Source organism: Cryptotermes secundus, unplaced genomic scaffold, assembly GCF_002891405.2.
Source record: "Cryptotermes secundus unplaced genomic scaffold, Csec_1.0 scaffold985, whole genome shotgun sequence".
Classification (NCBI taxonomy): Eukaryota; Metazoa; Arthropoda; class Insecta; order Blattodea; family Kalotermitidae; genus Cryptotermes; species Cryptotermes secundus.
In genome coordinates, this window is record NW_019722443.1 from 1 (window position 1) to 6,093 (window position 6,093).

The 6,093-nt window shown below is 39.7% G+C and overlaps 1 long non-coding RNA gene across 1 annotated transcript; it reads right to left on the bottom strand.

The window, feature by feature from the left end:
* Window positions 1-373: 373 nt before the first annotated feature.
* LOC111861512 lies at window positions 374-5,869 on the bottom strand. Its single transcript, XR_002842252.2, has 3 exons — window positions 4,882-5,869; window positions 3,611-3,749; window positions 374-556 (listed from the first exon to the last, which is right to left on the bottom strand). It is a non-coding gene; the product is annotated as an uncharacterized LOC111861512 (long non-coding RNA).
* Between the last annotated feature and the right edge of the window lie 224 nt (window positions 5,870-6,093).

Consider the following 6,093-nt stretch of genomic DNA (forward strand, 5'->3'; position numbering starts at 1 on the left):
ATATGTATCTATGGAGATGCAGGAAATATAAAAGAAACACTGACTTATTAGAGACCCATGCCAGTGTTTCTTAAGGAACTATGCTTATGGTGATCAAACTGTGACTTACAGCACCCACTGGATAAGAGCCTAAGTGGGCACCATGGACAGAAAGCCCACTGTAGGAGCTTACCCAATGTACAGGAATCTGGATGGGCCCCCAGGACTATGTAGTTTAGGCATAGTGGCAAAAAGAAAAATTCCCCCTGCCAGAAACTGAACATCAGTCATCTTGCCCATGGGAAATCAATTCATTGACCCAACTAACCTTGTCTGTATAACCTTTACTGTATGAACAAAAATTCTGTAACACAATTTGTGTTATAAACCGTTATCATACCTGAATATAAGTTGTCGTAGCACATCAATGTCTTGAAGGTAATCTATTGGAAGAGGTGGTACAAAAGTGTGTGATGGACCACTCAACACAGGTGCCCAACCTTGTTGCCATACATCAGGCTGTGTTGCAACATAGGAGTTTGCCAATGGCAAACGTGATAAGCCCACAATAAGACTCCTGAAAAAAGAAAGAAAGAAAGAAAGAATGAATGAAAAGACAGAGAAGGAAATTGTACTTCTTAAACTGAAAGGTATTATTTTCCATACATACTGTCAATGTACAGGATGGGCCAGACTCAATTAGGCAGTATTTGATTAGATGTTATTTTTATTGATAAATGTCTTGAATTGCAATGGTAACAAAAATTGAATCGCACACACATAAGTCATCAATTTTCAAGATGCTGGTCAACCTTTGCACCACCTAAGTCAACACAGGCTTGCAGACGCAAAGCAACATTTTCACATGCTTTTCTACACATATTCACCAGAAATTTATTGAACTCCTGAACAATCACCTCACGCAGATGTTTCACACTGTCAATGGGATTAGCGTACACCTTGTCTTTGAGGTAACCCCAAAGGAAAAAGTCTGGTGGGGTGATATCGGGTGATTGGGCTGGCCACTCCACAGGCCCTCGACGGTCAATCCAACGTTGAGGAAAAACTTGACGCAAGAACACCCGAACAATATTGGCGAAGTGTGGTGGGGCCCCATCTTGCTGCCACCACAGTTCATCAAAGTTCTCTCTCCTCTGAAGTTCTGGGATGACACTTTCCATCAGCAACTTTAGGTAGGTTCCCCTGTGACGCTACCTTCAAGGAAGAACGGGCCAATCAGTCCTTCGTACGTCACGCTGCCCCACACCATCACTCCCGGGGACTGGAAATCGTATTCAATGGTGGCACTGGGGTTCTCTGACTGCCAAAACACGCAGTTATGTTTGTTGACCGATCCTGATGTGTGAAATTTGGCCTCATCAGTCCAGACAATATTCTGGATAAGGTCAGGGTTCTCCTGAAACTTGGTCAGCATCAACTCGGTGAACTCAAGTCGCCTGTCGAAGTCGTCCTCATTAAGAACATGAATAAGCCGTGGATGGTATGGGGTCAGCTTCATGTCACTCAAAACTCTCCGCAAACTTGTCCTCGAAATGTCCAGTAGGGCCGACAAACAGCGGGTAGACTTCGATTTCTGAGGAGATGATGCCAGTTCCGCAGCAACACGTGCTTGTGTGTCAGCAGTTCGGACAGTTCTCGGCTGACCAGGATGCTTGGGATTCAAAGCACTGGCAGTTTCATCAAAGTGCTTGTTTATTTGGACGTTTGTGTCCCTGTGGACTGCTGGCGGTCCAAACTCTCTCAACATCCTGTGCTGGACTTCTGATACATTGTTAGTAACTGAGAAAAGGCGCACACATTTTACACGCTACTCGATAGACAACCGTCTACCGGCCATGACGTTTCCTCGATTCGCACTAAGTAGGCAGAGTATTGACCTCGTTCACAGCATACCGTATGATGCTGCCATCTATCGACAACAAAACGTACTTTCCCATTATCCCGTGTGTTGTTGGATTGGTTAGTTATTAATGATCAAAAACTGCCTAATTGAGTCTGGCCCACCCTGTATAGTCATGAGGCAGTCAATTACATTAGAAGCATGGCAAATGTACCATCTGACTTTGTGTTCCACTTGTCTAGGTGCAACACAGTATGACAGGATGCTGCAATATATTATGAAATGTACCATGTTCCTCCATAAAACCAGCATGCTGCTTTGAACTCTTCAACATCATCTAATGTACACAGCACACGTGCCACTTATCATGTCACTGTCTGAGGTATTCAGCATATCTAACACTGCTCTACTTCCATCTGGTCTCTTACACTCAATTTTTAAAAAATACCATTTTCAGCCAATAGCAATTAAAATATGAAACTATTCACTTTTGATTAATTGTGCCCAACCATATTTTTAAATTCCAACAGCATTCATACAGTGACTGCAGTATATATTTGAAGGAACTCATTTAGGCACTTCACGGCTACAGACATTCTCAGCTGTACGAAGATTTTGATAACAAGTACATGGAGACTGACTGTAAATGTTTTATGGGGTCTTGATAAATTTGACAATTCTGAGAGGAGTTAACTATGTCATATGCTTCAACATGACTGAAACTACTAGAGGACTTATGATTAATTTTTAGAAGTTTATCCTGACTTCAGAAACATATGAAACAATAAAATTACCTTTATATGAAAGAATAACATTTATCTGTAAATGTCTCTACTGCTGTGAATGCCACCATTCTTGCTGCTAAGCCATAAAATAAAAAATAATCAGTGAATCAAAGCTATGGCACCAGAAAGTAAGAAAGTTTCTGATAAGTGAAGAATTCCAGTTTCTGGGATGTAGTGCCGTGTAGATCTTGTGCGAACCGACGTTTTGGAGGAACATATCACCTCCATCTTCAGGGTAGAGACATCCGTGAGCAAGACACCAGCTTCAGCAGGTGGCTCAATACAACAATATCAACTTGTGTTTAATGTGAACCAAAATCCAGTTAATGCGAGACTAGCACATGCACAATTGAGGTTACTGTTAGGGTTTTAGATGCTGCTACTTCAGTCTTCACTTGACTATCTGCATGTGCTGCTATCTGCCATGATATATGTTAATTTTCATGATTCGTTTTAATCGTTTTAAGAAGTTCCCTTAAGAAAATGGACAAAAGGAAGATTCCTTCAGATAAAATCGCTATGAGTGCAAAAAGGAAGAGACTCAATATTATATTAGAGCAAAATATTTTATGTAGTTGAACAACAAGAACATAGCAACTCTAAAATAGGATGAGCTGTTGAATGAATGCCTGAATCTATGGTTCTATGGCCGCAGAACTGGTCTAGACATTCTTAAGAAGAGGAAAAATTTTGCCCTTGCCAGGAATAGAACCTTGAACCCTCAGTTGTCCAGACTGTAGCCTGTTCACTACACAGACTAAGCTAGAAAGAAGCAGTTATGGTCTACTTTAAGATAATGGCCAAAATTAGTCTTATGGGACTAAGGAAAACCACAAAATACCTTGTTTTTGGGCTTAGACTTGAATCCATGATCTCCCAAATGTGAAATAGGAGGTCAGCTAGCTACTACACCATGGTACTTGATGAATGATGCACACAGCTTAGCTATAAGGACACTATTACCTTCACAGCAAAACATACTCACTTGACAGGGTTGGCAAGAAACTTGGGAATGTTGTTCATTTTTTGTCTTGTTTTCTCAAGCCAAAGGACTAACACTGCCAGCTAATGACATGCGTGGGTTGCACATACAGTTTCAGGATCATTCAGGGCTGCACTCAACCCTAATGAAAACAACATAGGAATGTGATAACTTATAACGAGTATATACTTTATACATGCCACAGATATATCAATAACATGGTATAATCCTTATTTAGTAAAATCCCATATCTATAACATATTTTTCTCTGGTCACAGCAGAAAAGACAAGCATAAACAAAGTGTTATTTCCACGTGATTAACAATTTTTTATTTAGTAAGTAACCTGCATTCAGTGCAAGAAATTTTAAACTTCCACAACCCGTACGTCAATTTAATGCAATTCTGGTTAAAACAACAGTTTATATTCAAAATTTTCTCTCCACCAGAAATGTGAACATATCACCATTATGATGGCAAGCAATGTCACACAATGAACACACACCCAAACCGCCCCTGTGGTACCATAGCTGCTTTGATTCTCGACTGGAAGTTCTTTCAGTGTTTATGTCACGTCACTAATTACTTCAAAAATTAATCTGATATACTGATTTTTATTTATTTGTGTAAGAACAGTGTCATTATCTATTTATGTACAGAAATTATTTTACTGTAATTCATAGGAGCTACAGAAGCTTCAGATAAGATGGGAAGATGACTGTGAATGAGAGGTAGGGATATGTTAGGAAGCAATCATTACCTATACCAAGTGTGAACATAACACTCAAAGGTTTGTTCATGTCAACTGTGTACAATGAGTTGCTTGATCTTGACAGTGTCCTGCTACATGTTTTGACTTATGGGAGTCATCATCAGGCAGGTATATACTACTAGCTATTCTTGAACTACTGAGTTGCTAGTATAGCTAGTAATGTATACCTGCCTGATGATAGTTCCCATAAGCTGAAACATGTAGCAGGACACTATCGAGATCAATAAACTTGTTGCACACAGTAGATGTGAACAAACCTTTGAGTGTTGTGACAGATAAAACACACAATTGGTGTAAGTTAACACAACAGGATGCATTCCTTGAAGATGAAAAATCAACTTCTTGTGAATACCGTAACGAACTTCCAGGTTCTGTAGAAGGTATTTCTTGTTCAACTGAATGAACATTGGCTCCACATGAATGACTCTGTTCACAGAACTACTTGTTAGTTAATTAATTAGTTACAAAAAGATGCTTGGGTCTCAATAAGGCACAGCTGTTACCTGATGCTGTGAGAGCAGGCAGTGATTCTCCCTCTACTAGAAACATGACAACTTCATTAAGTGCACCAACAGCTGAAGCCATCCATGATGCATGATTAGCTTGACCAATAACTTCCCCTAAGTTTGGCTCCCGAAGGATCTCATCAGCACAGCATAGGCCAACATGCAAGTACCATGGTTCAAACTTTGCAGTTCCTGAAACATTTGCTCGAAGAAGCCAGTGGACAGCCTGAAGCAGAGAAAGGGTCTATGACCAGGCAGCAGTAATTACTGAATCCTATGCTACATGATAATTTTCCAGAAAGGATGTTCCATTACTTGCAGAAGATAACTGACTGTTACTGCACGACACTGTACAAACAGCTGGGCTGTGTAATGTCAAATGAGATTCTGTGAAGGCTGGGAGGCAGCAGTCATGGTCTATATTAACAGATTCAGAGTTCCAAGTTTATCTAATTTTTATATGGGAATGAAGCCATTATTTGCCTGTATCGAACACATGGAAGCACTTCCACGGTCCTAAAACTTTATATCGTTTTATGAATTTTTAATGCAGATTTGCATTGAAATAAGAAGCCAAAGACAAGTGGTTCATTTCAGCTTCTGTGTCAACAGTCATGGCATAAACTTGGCTCAGGCATGCCTCCATCTCAAATTTTCGATTAAAATAACTGAACATGAGTCATAATAAATTCATTTTCAGTCATTTTTTGAGGCAATCATCTGTGGATTCATACTAAATCATGCATGTAAGCTACCAATTCATCATTTCTACTGGCTGAAAGGCATCCACAACACTTGTCACTTTTGAATGGACATTTCTTTTAAACATTTTGGAACCAGGAAGAAAGTCAACCCTGAGTCTGTGCTTCATTCCAAATATTATATACATCATTTGATAAGTTAGGTTCACCATCTTTCCAGTCTTCTCATGATATTTAATGCATAAACACTGTTTTGTACTCCTGAACAATGTTAAATTAACATATGACAGAAGTACTCCCACTGTTGACAATGCATGGCCAAAACAATGGGATGAGCTGTAAGTAAACCTAAATACACAGTAACAGTCTGCACAGTGCAATTTGTCATATGAATTCAGTCTCAACATATCTTGTTCAAATGAGAAAAATCTCAGTACCTCTAGACAANATCTCGCTCTGTAATTAAATTCTGTTTGGGTCGGCGCCATGAAAGATTCGGTTTGGTAGC